The sequence below is a fragment of the Rousettus aegyptiacus genome, unplaced genomic scaffold, assembly GCF_014176215.1.
Source record: "Rousettus aegyptiacus isolate mRouAeg1 unplaced genomic scaffold, mRouAeg1.p scaffold_m13_p_11, whole genome shotgun sequence".
Lineage (NCBI taxonomy): Eukaryota > Metazoa > Chordata > Mammalia > Chiroptera > Pteropodidae > Rousettus > Rousettus aegyptiacus.
Window position 1 is genome coordinate 28,945,210 of NW_023416286.1, and position 15,556 is coordinate 28,960,765.

Sequence of the window (15,556 nt, forward strand, 5' to 3'; positions counted from 1 at the left end):
CCGTGTCGTACTTGGGGTGCAGCGCAGGCGCTGTGTGCAGCCTTCCCATCTCATCCTGGGGTGTTAGAAAGACTCTGGGTTGAGATTTAGTATGTCATACTTTTTCAGGCTTCATTAAGGACATTCTTCAGTGAAACTGGCTTTTTTTCTTCTTCCTTTCTTTTTTCCTTCCCTGAGTGTGTGATGGTGGAGAAGACTCATCCATGTTGGAGCCACTCCCTCGATTCACTCACCAGCACTGGACCCACCATTTCCTTTGTCACATCAGTGCAAATATCGACACAGTGGAAAAGGCAAACAGCGCCTCCGTGGTATATGGAAATAGTTTTGACAGTGCACATCCCCTGGAAGAGTCCACAGGACTACGCTTCGAGAACCGCTGCCTTAGATGACAGTGTGGTGCCGGCCTGACTGCCACTTGGAACCGGCTGGTCTCAGTTGGCTCTGCCCCTTTCTATTTATACATTTCTTGGCCTAGGCGACATTGCCTGAGATTTTTTTTTTTTTAAAGAGTCGATTATTTCTCTTTCACCTGTAATTTTATTTCATGTAATATCATGATGAGTACATAAGGTATGATTAATACCACCGCTTTAAGAGAAAGCAGTGCAGCTCTAGATATATACCAGGCCATCTTGGTTTGCTGCAGCCAAACAAACCTAACAGTCTGTTAAGGTTTTGCAAATTAGAATACCATAGACATGCTTCTTATTTAATGCCCCTGTATTAGAATGTCTGTAAGGAACAGAGAGTTAGTTGAATCAGGTCACAGCAGTATGTTCAGCCCTAGTCTACTGGTGGCTCAGGCCAGCTGCCGGAAAGGTGGGCTGTGCGTTCCAGTGAGAACTCTGCCCACATGCTGGGGCCTTCTTGTTTCTTGCTTCCATTTCACTGAGTGGAGATAGTAGTTTTTCATTCTAATTCCAGATGAGGCTGACTGGCCATCTCCGTTGTAGAATTGGAGCTTTTAATTATCTGCGGCTGCCGTAGAAGAGGCGATAAGCAACAGAGCCATCAACACTTGAACAACACGTGTCGGTGCTGATTAGCGCGGCTGGTTAGAGTGGGGACTAATGAGGCCAAGGTCACGGACGTGGCCCTGCAGCCCAGGTAGCTGGGCCACACTCCAAACTGCCGCCCCGCCCGGTCAGCTGCCTCACAGATGCTCACTGCCTTCTGGACAGGGGCCAGGGAGGCCCCAGCCAGCAGTCAGCACGGGCTCCTTTTGTTTAAAACCAAACAAAATAAAAACAGGTTCTCTAATGTACCACCCTCTGTGATCCCTCTCTAGGAATATCAGACTTAATTATTTAAATTTAATTTGTTAGCCATTTGGTGGTTAATTTTTAAAAAACCCAATGATTTATTAGCGTTTGTATAATAAACAACATTTAATATCTATTAATGAGAGTTCAAATAGATCAACTGTTTAATTTCTTAATAAAAATGAATCAGAAAAGTATTACTTAGAAGGCGCTCCATACTGTGAGCATGTTCTCTGCGTGTTTTGTGACCTGGGCTCTTTCCCATTAGAGGAATTGGAATTGGAGCGGAGAATGGAGCTGATTTGTCCTGCCAGCAGCTCCGACTTCTAAGAGGAAAGCACGGGATTGGGGAAGGGGCACAGCGGACTGTCTGTTGAGCACACAAAGATCACAAACTAATGACGGCGAAGTCCGCTGCGTCCCCTCATCTCTCTTTTCTACTATGTATACCCAGCGATGCTGATGAGGCAGGCTGGGCCCCACGTCACACCCAGGAAGAATGGGAGGAAGGTGCAGAATGACTTAAGCAAAGGGCCCTACACAAATGCACATGCAGATAACTCCAGCCTTTTCTTGCCTACTGTGAACCTCATCAGTCTTCACTGTCACGTTTTCACTGAGTGGCTGCTGATATCTTTAAGAAGGGGAGGAGGCAGGGAGTGGAGTTCTGCAATGCAGTTCCAGCCGGTGAAATTCAAAGGCAAGAGGTACTGAGCATCATCATGACTTGGGCCCCGCTGCCTCCCCAAACAGGGGTTCCTTACCAAACAGTAACAGCACCTGACTTAAAAGCCTCATGGCACAATCCCTCTGAGTAATAGGTGCTGGGCACAGAGAGAATTCACTGCAGTGTGGGCCCCTCCTTTCACAAAACCCTCCAGTTAAGCGTTGTCTCTGGAGTTATAAGTGGCCTGAGCTCTGGCCTCCCCTCGCCCCCCACCCCCCGCCAGGGTTTGCAGCCTGACTGTGGATCTCAAGTCAGACCCTCCTGGGAGGGGCAACGTGCGGCCTTGGAAACCCAGTTTAATTGAGTAAAGGATTAGCCATTTCAGCTCCCGGTGGTGTTGCGGGTGAACTCTGTGCTTCCAACCATCGATGTGCTTTGGCCCAATTAGGGAGTCAGCTGCAGCCTGGGGCGCAGGCAGTCATGTTGCCTGCTGTCTGATATTTTGCCAACTTGCTTTAGTGCAATCACTCTGCTGAACTGGGATGATGTTTCAATTTAGACTCCTGCTCAGTCAGGACTCTTAAGAGCCTCATTGTCTGGGAGTGGGCGTCCTGCCTGTTACCTCTCTCTCCTCCTGCCTGTCCTCTCTTGGACGCCACCGTGACACTGCTCCCCCGCCAAGTGAGTTGTTAGTGTCCTCAGGCTGCGGCTGGCAGGTTTCCATTCTCCGAGGAGCGGCGGCAGGTTTGCAGGAGAAGGTCCCAGGCTCTTGAAGTGCGAGCTTCGTGCCTTGACACTTGGAGTCCTGATGTTCTTTGTGAGTCTGCGTTCATGAGCAAGCAGCCTTTGCTCAGTTGTCGCTGGAGAATATCAGGGGTTATAATCATTTCGCGCCCTCACTTTGTAGATAAAGAGCATGCAGTTGACTTACCCAGGCTTCCGCAGCCTTAGAGGTAGAACAGAGATGAGAATGCAGGCTTCCCAACTCCAAGGCCAGTGACCTGGCCAGGATACTGAGCTAAGCCACAGGGACAAAGGGGGCAGGTCATGAAGCTGCGTCTGGAGCAAAGCAGGCATGGGGACACCTTACTCTGCAGCTTCCCCCATGGCCAGATTTCTGGCCTCCCCTTTACCCTCCTATTCTTGATGCTCTGGCCTTGCTAGCCACTGTTTTGTTTCTTGAACGTTCCTTCCAAGGTCAAGGCTCCTGCACTTGCTATTTCTCCTTCCGGGACGGGAGCTTCCTCCCCCAGGCCTCTCATCTCTGCACTCAGCTCGTCTTACTCCTCAGAGAAGCCTGCCCTGGCTACCCGTCCAACCAGAAGTCCCACCTCCAGTTTCCGTTTCATCACCCAGTTTCTTTCCTTCTGTCATTATTTTGTCTGTCTGTCTGTCTGCTTTTTTGTTTGGTTTCTGTTTGTCTTCCCCCAAGACAGCAGAAGCCAGGTCTCTTATTCCCTGTTGACTCCCTAGTACCTAGAATAGGATGTGGCCAGGGAATGGTTCTGGATAGATAGGTATTAAACGACTAACCAAGTAGGGAGATGAACTTGATCTATAGCGTCTTTTTCAGAAAAGCTCTCTGTTATCAACCAGACTCCATTTGCCATCCTTAGCGGCTGAGGGCAAACATCGTAGGTTGAAGGGTGGTGTGAGATTCAGCTTGGCATTTACGATGAGCATCCTAGAGAGGGCTGTAATGATTCCACCTTCAGTGGCAGCGTGGCTTCTGCCTGTCAGGGACCGCGTTGTGCAGCTCCTGGGAGCACCATCCTGTGGTTTCTCTATGAATGATGACCCTATAGTTGTTCCACAGAGTGGTCTGCAGAGGCTTCCTTATCTTAGAGGAAGGCTGATCATGGTCAGGCCAGTGGCAGCAGAGGCAGGTTGCAGAGTTCTGGACGCTGGACTCAGATCTTTAACTAGGGTGGGGCAAATGCTAGGGGAACTACAGCTTAGAGGACAGGGACAGCCCCAGAGTCAGAATCAAGTAGCGAGTTTGGATTTACAATTGTGTAGTAATTCGAGCTGGTCATGATGAAAGGGAGGGAGAGCTACTGGTTTTCCAAGAGACAATGAGCAAAGGAGGGGACAAGCCCAGAGTGAGGGTGACTAGAGGAGCCAGCGAGAGGCTCTCAGGAGCGAGAGATCTGAGTGGGTAGCGAGGAGAGAGGGGAGGTCTGTCAGCAGGCGACAGGGCCCAAGCCACCAGGGCAGGACCTGGAAAGGGGAACTGCCAGGGCAGGGGGCTGGATTATCGGGCGGGTAACCTGGTTACCAGAACTGGAAATAGGGTCGAAATCCAGTCACCAGGACTTGTCAGGGGCCCAGAGCTCCTCGATCCCCCGCCTCAGGGATGGTCCTAAAAGAGCCAGGGAGACCTGGACCTGTGGCTTCTGCTCCGGGGGAGGGAGGAGGGGTGGGGTGAGGGGGCTGGACTCATAGTCCCAGGGAGGCCTGGGGAGAGCTTACCACAACTGAGAACTGTATGGAGGAAAAAAATTCTGATCATCTAATACATTAAATACAATCATTTTTTATGGAATACACATTTAGTTCCATTGCATTCTTTTGGGATGGCGTATGAGAAGAATGCATATCCCTCTTTTTTTTTTTTTTTTTGGCAATTAACAAGGTTTTTTTTACACTGATACAGAAAGATTCGCAAGTCAGCTCACTGCTCTGGTCTCCTGGTGTGTGGTCTCTCATGCGGAAACCTCAGCAAGAAAACCAGAATTCACTCTGTCCTGCGAACACCCCCTCCCTCCCTTTGGATATGAGCAAGGACACATAAGGCCAAACATATTTGAGACTATCCATAGAAAGTCTCATGAAAATTAGTGTAAAGCGTGATTTTAAATATGGCTGGTGCCAGGGGTTAGAGGAGAGGGAGGGATAACCAGGTAGAGCACAGGATTTTTAGGGCAGTGAAACTATTCTGGAATGACATTTGTCAAAGCTCATAGAGTGTACAGCACCAAGAATGAACCCTAGTCTGTGGCCGTGCCATCCTGCACGTGCCTGCTCTTGTCTGATCTCTGAAGCTAAGCAGGGTCGGGCCTGGTTAGTACTTGGATGGGAGACCACCTAGGAAAACCAGGTGCTGTAGGAGTAAAACAAATAAATAAACAAACAAATACATAAATTCCTTCCAGGCCATGTTTGAGAAATAAAATAATTTTAAAAAAATGAGCCCTAATATAAACTATAGACTTGCATTCCTAATAATGTATCAGTATTGGATCATCAATTGTAACAAATGTGTCACACTAATGCAAGATGCTAATAATAAGAGAATGTGCATGCGCGTGTGCATGTGTGTGTATATGTGTTGCTGGGGAACAGAATTAAGGGGATAATATGGAACTTTCTGTACTTTCCCCTCAATTTTTCTGAAACCTAAAACTGCTCTAAAAAATAGTCTATTAATTTTTTTAATCTGAAAAACAAAACAACCCATGACTAGTGCCACAATTAACAATTTGAGTGAGAAACCGCTCAGAAAAGTGCAGAGGGGTCAGAGAGAATGAGCACAAGCCCTCTGTTTTCTTCATTACTTTTTATTGTCATAGGGAATACACTGTTAGAATGGACTTAACCCAGGTGAGAAACCCTTTACATTTTTGCAAAATGGCAATAGTAATGAATTATGAGTTCTCTAAGGGGGATGAGTATAAATATAGCTGAACAAAGGAATAAAAATCACCAAAACGAATATCAGGATCACCTTTTATCTGCTGGGATCTGTTTATTCCTGGCTGTGAAACAGAGGAAAATCAGACAAATTTAACTTTCTAGTATCTTTAAAAGATGATCTGGGAGTTGAGAAAAGTTGAAGAAAAAATTGGAAGAGGAAAGGGTAGTGTTTGGTGAAATCCAACAGCAGAACTGGTTTGAATAGGTGGTGAGGAAGTAACGGGTGGGAAAAAAGATAGTTATTCTGGAAGGCCTGAAACAGGCAAAAAATGGAGACATTTCCAGGAACAAAAGAAGCTGAGGACAGTGCAGATCAAAACTCCTACAGTTTCTTGCCTTTGGCAAGAAAAGCATGCTCAGTCCTTTCAGGAGGAGCCAGTGGGGTTACAGGGGAGGTAGACAGATCTGAGTGCTGCTACAATGCCTGACATGTCTCCTGTATGAAACAGCCGCCTGCACCCATGTGCATGGCATGAAGTGGAAGCAACCCAGGTGTCTATCAAGACATAAATGGATAAACAAAATATATATACATACAGTGGAGTATAATTCAGCCATAAAAAGGAACGAAATCCTGACACATGCTGCAACATGGATAAACCTTGAAAACATTATACTAAGTGAATAAGGCCAGTCACAAAAAGAAATACTATATAATAGCACTTAAACAAGGTATCTAGAGTAGCTAAAATTCATAGAGACAGAAAGGAGACCAGTGGTTACCGGGGGCTGGGGGCGAGGGTGTGGATGGGGGAATGGGGCATTGCTTAATGAATATAGAGTTTCACAAGGTGAAAAAATTCTGGAGATTGATTGCACACCAATGTAAGTAGACTTATCATAACTATACACTTAGAAATGATTAATTAAGACGGTAGATTTCATGTTATGTGTTCCTACCATAATAAAAAACAACAGCAGCAAATAGAACAGCCATATCTGCCCCTCGGTGGTCACCAGGGCCTACATAGAAGGTGAATTTTCTCATCAGTTGGGGTGAAGCCGTGAATTGCCACCCCTTGCCCTGATCTGTCTCCACCATCACTCAGTCTCTGACCACATTTTCTCCCCAGCGGAATAAATCAAAGAGGCATGTACACAGCATCCTTCTTCATGGCTCTGTTCCTTCCCATGCCGCTTCTCTGCCCGAGCATCTTGGACTATCTCGGAAGCACCTTTCCTGTTTCACCCCGCTCCCTAGGACCCTACAACGCAGAGACTCTGCTGTGAACGCCTCCCTCAGTCTTGGCCACCCAGGGCTTGGCCGGCCGTCTTGCTCTCATGGCATAAATATGTTTGTAATGTGACCGCGCACAGAACCTGGGCCGCTCTGACCCCCCATGCTCCAGAGAATTCCAGGCGGAGCAGCATTTCTATTATCACTTTGTAATTGGAGTTTTGCAGGCTTGGGATTACTGCTAATGGAAAGTAAATGGCCTAAGAATCAAGAAATAAGCACTTGAACAGCCAGCACCACTCAGTAAAGCCAAGAGGCTATTATGCCACTTTATACGGCTAGAGATCATCATTTGTAGAAAGACTTGCAAACACCTTACCAGCCCATAGAAATGACACCCCCACTAGGCTTTCCAGTGGCCCTGCCCTCCCTGGCCAGAGTGCTAAGTGGCCGCCCAGGTAGGAAGCCCTTTCTGCAGCGTGCATTGCTTCCTGAGGCCCAGGCTCTCCTCCTCAGCAGGAGAGAAATTTAATTTTGCCTGTGCTTTCTCCAGTACCCACATTTCAGAGAAGCTCTCAGAACCCAAAGCACTTCCATACGCTCCTCCTTAGACTTCCTCAGCCTTGTCACTAGCCACAGCCCAGAGAACAGGCAGTGACAGGCCCAGAATGGGGCTGCTGTGGGCGAGGAACCCAGAACAGTGGCTCTTGACTCAAGGAGAGAGAAGTGGCTGTAAAGAGTGACGTTTCCCGGGGTTCGTTGACCCCTGGGCTCGCAGCTAATCTTACCCTTTCTCCTCAGTGGGGTAGTGTCAGCAATCATACATTTACATGAGGGGCCTTTTCTCCACAGATCATGCCACCCTCTTCTCAGTTGCTAAAAGGCAATTTAATATGCAGAAGCTCTGCTGGAACAGCATTAGGTTATGACATGAGGAAATGGAAAAAAAAAAAATCTAAGCCCAAACTCTGCCCTTCAGTTGTCCTGAGAGAGCGTGCTGGCGTTGGCCAAGGACAGAGCGAGTGTGCCGTGGTTCTCGGGCTCAGCAAACGGGAGGAAAACCGAGACGACTCCAGCCGTTTGCAAAAGACCACCGAGGCTCACCTGAGTTCTCATGTTCAAGTTGGGCTGAGGGCTTCGAGGGTTCAGGCTTTCACCACCTGTGCTGGCAGATGCCGGGACGTTTCCAGACAGCCCCTCGGCGGTGAGAGAAGAACACTAACTCTGTAACTTAGCCCCTAGGAAAGGTGCCTCCACTCACCGGCGATTACCTCACTTAGCCATTAAATGTCACTGCAGCCCGTTCACGCAGGGGAGAGAATCTACATTAAAAAAGGTGATGAAATGAAAGAAGTTGTGAAATGACATTTTTTTCCAGCAGGTTTGTCATATCTCCTGCATGGAGGAAAATTGCTTTCAGTAAATCTTGGTCCAACAGAACAAAAACACCTATTTCTTTCCAGTTGGGGAGACAGACATTCTCATAGGCATAATGAAGGTATTGTAAGCTGTGACTTTTACAAAGTCTGGGGGAAACCAATCTGCAATCTTGACAGATATGATCTTTCCAGGATGCACTGTTCGTTTACGGCAGCGAGAGACCTCAATTAATTTATGAGCGAGGACAGCAGGATGTGACCCCTTGCGTGCAGTCTAGGTGGAGCTGTCCCTGTCTGAATTTATGTTCTGGTAATTTAAAAAGATTTATATTAAGCTTTTCTTTCATTTTGAGAGTAGATTAAAATTCTAATGGAAACCATTTGTATGCATTTGTTGAATTGAATAGTATTTATGGCCATGTAAAAAAAATGCTGCAAAATTTTGCCAATAATAAAGTCAGTGAAGCAAGAATAAGTGTAAAAACAGGAAGGAAAGACTCAATAGAAGCCGTACTGTATTATACAAGTATAATGAGAGAGCGAAGCCGAGCAGAACAGGCCGGGGATTAGGCCCCTGAATGGGATAGTTTTCCTTATTTAGTGGAAGGTTTTTATAGCCCTTTTACGACTTAAAACCAAATTTAAATTTCGAAATAGGCCAGACAGGTCTTTGCAGATCTCATGGCCACGTCGCCCTTTCCCATCATTCTTGAACTCTGACCAGTGTCCAGGACACATGGGCAGGAAAGAACATCTAAGCCGCATCTCAGAGAAAAGGTGCTGATCCCAGGGAAAGACGTGCAGGAGGAGGTCAGAGGTTAGACAGTGAGGCACAGGTCTGCGCTAGGGAGCGTAGTGCAGGTGGAGGACAGACAGACCTGGCACTTTCTGGGCAAGACCGAGGTTGTCTACTGCTTGCATCTGTCGGTGTGCCTCTGGCACCCACATTTATTGCCATGGCCACTAGACCGGTGCCTGGACTGGAGCCATCTCGGTCACTTCCATGGTGAAGGGCAAGGCACAAACCACAGCCCTGTCAGCGGCCTTTAGCCGGCCACGGAAGTAGTGTGAATGACATGATGATCTGTGAGCACAGCCATCTGAGAGGACAGCATTCGCACAAATACAGCCAAAGAAGGCTCTCTCGCTGTCACCTTTCCCAAGGTAGAGAAAAAGGAGGCATGCTTGAGCCCTTTAACTTTACCTTGTTGGAAGGGCAAAGAAATTTGGCACTCTGTCAACATCTGTCTCAGAGCTGAGAACGGGAGTTTCACCAGAAAACATTATCTCGGAAACGGCAGCCATGATAGCATCTCGGAGCCAGGGAGCACCAAGCATGATGGTTAACAGCGCTAAGTTAGGAGAAAATGGACATTTCCTGAGAGCCCACACTGCTCTGATCCTGGCTTGTTTTTTCCTCCCAGCTGTAAGGATATTTTTTAACAGAGCTGCATAGGTCTCATAAAACGTCTCCTGATGTATTAGAGCAGAATCGTGCATTAGCAAATTTCACTGCTGTCAACAGAAGCCTGCATGGAAAATCGGGAGGATCTTAAAAAAGTACTGTCTTCTCAAAATTTTACCAAAGCCAGAAATACAAGAGTTCTGGCCTAGGCCTTTTCTGGAGCAAATAACATGCCTATCCTGCCCAAAGCACAGGTCCTTTCCGGCCCTGTCAGTCTCATCGGCCTCAGAGTCCACTCACCCCTGCTCTAGTTAGTTCATGTTGTGTCTGTGAGGCCAGAAAAGGGGTCCAACTGGTTTACTGTGTACCTCTGGCATGTACCACAGTTCCTGGCACACAGTAGGTGCTCAACACATACTCATTGAGCTAAAGTATGTTCTAGGCCCCAGGGGAGTCTCCAGAAGGAACCAGTTCTGCTGACACCTTGATTTTATTGCTGTAGGATTCATTTTGGACTTCTGACCTCCAGAACTGTAAAAGAATACGTTTGTGTTGTTTTGAGCTACTAAGTTTGTGGTCATTTGTTATAATAGCAATGAGGAGGCTAGCCGACCACATATCTAGTTCTGTATTTGTTTATTCTTTGTCTTCCTCCACTGGAATATGAACTTCACAAGGCCAAGGACTTTGTCTATCACCTTGACTGTTGTATCCCTTGTGCCTAGAACAGAGGCTGGTACAGGAATGATACCCCATACGTGCTTGCTGAATGAATGAAGACAGAGAGGCTACGCCAGAAGAGAAACTACTGCAGGGTAAAAGCCCTGAGGCATGAGAGACCACGGTGCGCTCTGCGATGGCAGGTAGGCACAGCTCGTTCCTGAGCTGAAATGGGGAAAGAGTGTGTGTGTGGTGGGGGGTGGGGGCGCGATGCTGGAGCATTTACTCTGCAAGTGAGGAAGAACTGGTGATGGGTTTTATGTAGAATGGAGACAGGATCATGTGAGATTATTGCTTTTTAAGTAACTTCCCCCTGTTTATTGTTAAAAACTGGGAAATACAGAAACATGGATAAAAAATTACTCGTAATCTCACTTCCTTGAGCTAGCCATTGTTAACATTTCGGTGGGCGCATGTGTCTGTGTGTGTATTTCTCTCTTCAAAATTGGGACTATACTTTATATGCTACTTACAAACTGGCCTCCGCCCTCCTTTAATGTGGATTTTCCTATGCCATTAACTCTTCTTTTAAAAGCATGGTATTTAATTACTACATAGTGTTCTATCACACAGCCATAACTAAATTTATTTAACCAATTCCTCTAATTAGACAGTTTTCTTATTCCTCCGATATTTTATTGTTATAAGTAATACTAGCAGTGCCTGGTATATAGTAGGCCTTCAATATTTGTTGAATAAATGAATTCATGATTCAGAGGCCATACCCATAGCAGATCTTTTTATGTATCTGTTTCTTTAGGAAAAAAATTCTCACAAATACAAGTGTTGGATCAAAGGCTATATTTTTTTAATGGCTCTCAATACATGTGGCCAAATTGCCTTTCAAAAGGTTATAAAAATTATAACCCCACCAGTAATATATGAGTGCATAATTTGACTACATCTATGGTAGTATGGAAATTTTTAAAACCCTTATTTGCATTTCAGGAAAGTTTCCATGGGGACAGTGAGGCAGTAGTGAAGGGGTCTTGTGAAGTTCAGACAAACAGTGGTAGAAACCTGAACTATAGCTATGGAGAGTATATCAGAAAGTAGAGGGATCTGAGAGGGATGCAGGACACAGAATCAATAGGCCTTGAATGCAAAAGGTTGAAAGAGATGATAGAATGATCCTGGGGTTTCTGTCTTGGGTAGAGTATGGGTTATGATTCTTTGTTGCAAGTAAGAAGAGAAACTGACTTTATGGCTTTAGTGCAGCCGTCCCTAACATTTTTGGCACCATGAACCAGTGCTCCTATGAGAACCTAATGCCTGATGCTCTGAGGTGGAGCTGAGGCGGTGATACTAGCACTGGGGAGCGGCTGCAAATACAGATGAAACTTTGCTGGCTCGCCTGCCGCTCACCTCCTGCTGTGTGGCCCAGTTCCTAACAGGCCATGGACCAATATTGGTCCATGGCGCAGGGTTTGGGGACCCCCGCTTTAGTGTAAAGTTATGAAACAAATCACAGTGTCAGAGCTAAGGCACCAAGCTCCAGGAACAGTGGGATTCCAGCACCATTCAGGAACCCGAGAGGCACAAAGGAATGGACAATAGCTCCTGGGGACCCTGCCCACAGGGCGCGTCCATTTTTGTGTCAATTATAAGGTTTGACTTCCAAGGAGAAGGACTTATCTGGTCTACTTTGGGTCAGCTGTCCATCTCATGATCGGAGGCAGAGAGCCCCTTCATAGACATAGCCTTACCAAGAAGAGAGAGGGTCTATATATACTTTCACCAGCAGAAGACCATTTAAATAAATGCCAGGCATGCAAAAACCCATGGCTGACTCTCCACATGGGGTGAATTCATGGCAACAGGGAATGTGGAGGTAGAATATTTGGGACAGTGGTCTGGTGTCCAGAGCTAACCAGACCACTGCTTCCCAAGTTTACAACTCCTGCTCCCATTTCAATCTCTTATCGAACACAAGGTAACTCCTTTCTAAGATGAGATGAGGAGGAGAGTGATAGAAACTCCTTTCTTGACCTTATTGGGGTCCTGGCTCAAACCCCCTTTTCCCCTTTGAACTCTAGCTGCCAACAAACAGTCTTCATGTGGCCCCAGTGTGGCGGTCAGCAGCCCCTGGCACTCTGTGCTCCCTCTATGGCGCCACAGTGTTGCCTCTGGGAGGTGGCGCCGACCCGCAGATGAGCTCTCCCAGCCCACGTGCCCGGGGATGGAGCCAGGGCCTCGTGCTCACCAATGGAAAAAGCTGGAACAGGGTGTTTTAGAAGCAGACGTGCCTTCTCCATTTTGTTTCCCCCTTTTCAATGACTAGAAGCAGAGGAAATATTTGTGCCACAAGGGACCCCAGATGACCACCCGGGAAAGCTGTATGCTGCTCAAGAACACCCACATTAGACTGTTATGTGAGTGAGAAACAAACTCTGGGTATGTTACACTATTGAAATGTCGGGACTTATGTGTTACCACCACTAATTAATAACCTCGTAAACACCTCTGGATGCTCGTCTAATAAAGGGCTGAGAGGAATTAAATGAGCAATGAGTGAAAAGGACCCCTAGGATTCCAGAGTGATATGGTTCTTAAAATCCAGGAAAACCCAGAAATTCCTTTCCCAGGAATGTACCAAAGAAACATGAAAACACACAGAAGCTGGTACATGAATGTTCACAGTAGCAATATATGTTATAGCCCCAAAGCGGAAACAACCCAAATGTTCATCAATTGCTGAACGGATAAATAAAATGTGATATATTCATATAATATTATTCACTAATAAAAAGAAATTAAGTATTGATACATGCTCTAATATGGGTAAACCTTGAAAACACTTTGCTAAGTGGAAGAAGCCAGTTACAAAGACCACATATTGTAGGGGTCCATTTATAAGAAACATCCACAACAGACAAATGTATAGGCAGAAGTGGATTAGTGGGTGGGGGTAGGGCGGGTGGGTGGAAATGGGGAGTGACTACTAATGTGTAGCGAGTTCTTTTTGGAGCGATGAAAATATTTGAAAAATTATGGTGGTGATGTTTGCATAACTCTGTGACTGTGCTAAAAAGTGTTGAATTGTACACTTGAAATAGGTGAGTTGTATCTCAATAAAGTTATTTTTTTAAAGAGAGGAATGCTGGGAACAGCAACACAATGTGATCATGCTAAAAACAAAAACAAAAACAAAAACAAAACCCACATAACTAAATGTGACAGATTATCTCCTCCTGCTCTGGCAACCAGTCTCTCCTAGGGCAAAGGAGAAGTATTGTTATCATGCAGCTCTAAAGAAACCCGCGCTAGCTTCCCATGGCGGGTGAGAACTCTCTGGATTCCATGGGATAAGAAGGCTTTGCTTCCAAATAAAGAGTGAATATGAGTTTCAAAGGAATACTGACCAAACGCCAGTCCCGCAGGGGTTCAAAGAGACTGTAGATCTTAGCTGGCGAAAGTATGAAAAATAAAACAACAAAACCAAGACACTTCACAGGAAATCGAAATGCAGAGAGGTGATGAGCTTGTGGGCACTGAGAGACCTGAGAGGCTGGTGCTGGCTCATAGACGTGGTAGCCAGGTTAGTGCAGGAGAGCTGAGATTCGCTTTGACGTCTGTCAGAGCCTACCAAATGGAAAAACCATTTTGAAAAGCATCCAGCGCTCTCTGATGCGAGGTATCATTGGGATGTATGAAAATTACTTTCATTTGAATGGAAAGAGAAAGCTAGACAAATAGAAGCCATATAGGCCTTCTCAAATAGTTGATCACGAATTTGTACTTTGAAAGGAAAAGAAGAAAACTGGATTCATAATGACCGATTAAAAACATACCATTGATCAAAAGCTGGCAAAATTGTGGTGCATAAATTTGGGGGCACTCTGCTTGCCCCCCAGTCAACAAATCTGGGATCTCTTAACCTCTCCCCTGTAAAGTGCTCCTGGAGCTCGGAGCACCACCCTCTCCAGCCTTTCCACCCCCAACCTTGGCTCGCGCCCCACCTCGGCCCGCACCCTGCCCTTCAGCAAGGCCTGTGAACCCTGGTTTCTGGACCCAGGGCAGACCCTGCTTTAGACAAGCTTCGGATGAATTGGTTTTCTGCTTTGTGGCATTAGTAAGCCTGCAGGTGCTCCCCAAATCTGATTCCAGCAAGGGAACTTGGCACGGAGAGAGGACCCTGCTGCGTTGACAGGGAATTCCAAGTCGGGGGACAGAAAGAGAAGGAGGAACACTGGCCTTGCTCCTAACAAGGATGTGATTTTATCCATTTCGTAGTCTTTTTTTCCTGAGAAGACACCTCTTGCTGCCTTTTGGGGAAAGAATTCCTTGGTTTTATTATGAAGGAAGGAAAGAGCATGAGTCTGGTGGCTTTTTTGTCCTCCCGCAACCTGGCAGGTCAGCCCTATTTTATAGATGAGGAGATTGGGATGTGGAAATGTTTATTAACTCTCCCTGGGCCCAAATTTAAACCCAGCTCTGACCTCCAATTTTGTTGTCTTTCTATTGCTCCCCACGGCCTCCTGAGAAAAATGGCTTCCCCTTGTCCTCCTTGTCCAAGAAAAATGAGTTTTGCTTATTTCCTCTGGACAGGGAAATGATGGGAATAAAATTACTGTGTTTTAGTAGGGAATGCATGTTGCTGGCTACACTGAATTATGAGGATAGGTCCAGGCATTCGGAATGCCAGAAACTTTTTTATTTATGACTTATTTTCTGGTGCAAGTTAAGAGTAGAGCTGGTGTCCATCCTCTGATTATTGCAGGTCTAAACTCAGCAAAAGCTGAAGGCAGTCTGTGAAATGGGGATCCAGACTCACTTTGCCATCTTGCTGGCATAAAATACTACGTGGTACTTGAGTTTTTTGTAAGAAACCTGGGGCTTTGGGATTACTTCTCTCCAGTGGCTTCTCCAGGACTTGAGACTCTGTGTTAGAAGAATGTAGGGTGCTAGGTACGTAGTCACCAGGCTTGAGCTGGTCCATTTGCTAAACACAGGTGAGGCTGCTCATTCACCGATACCCAGGATGCATCCAATAAGTCTCTCGGGGTGTTTTCTGCTCTTGACTCACCTCACGCTTTTTCCCCAGTGAGGCTGCTTCTGTTTTTCTCCTCTTAGCCACTGCAGCCTGTTGTTACCCTACACAAAGATAAAGTGTTTTTTTGTAGTGTGGGTTTAAAGCAGAGATTTTTAAACTTTCTATTTTTGCCCCAGGAACCCCTTGGCAGTCTATGGAACCCTTTTCAGAATAATATTTTTAAATGCATTAATAAAATACATAAGATTACAATG

General features: G+C 46.2%; 1 pseudogene; it reads left to right on the top strand.

Annotated features, from left to right (window-relative positions):
• The first annotated feature begins 4,925 nt into the window (after positions 1-4,925).
• Positions 4,926-5,044, top strand: LOC118609726 (annotated as a pseudogene).
• Positions 5,045-15,556: the final 10,512 nt, after the last annotated feature.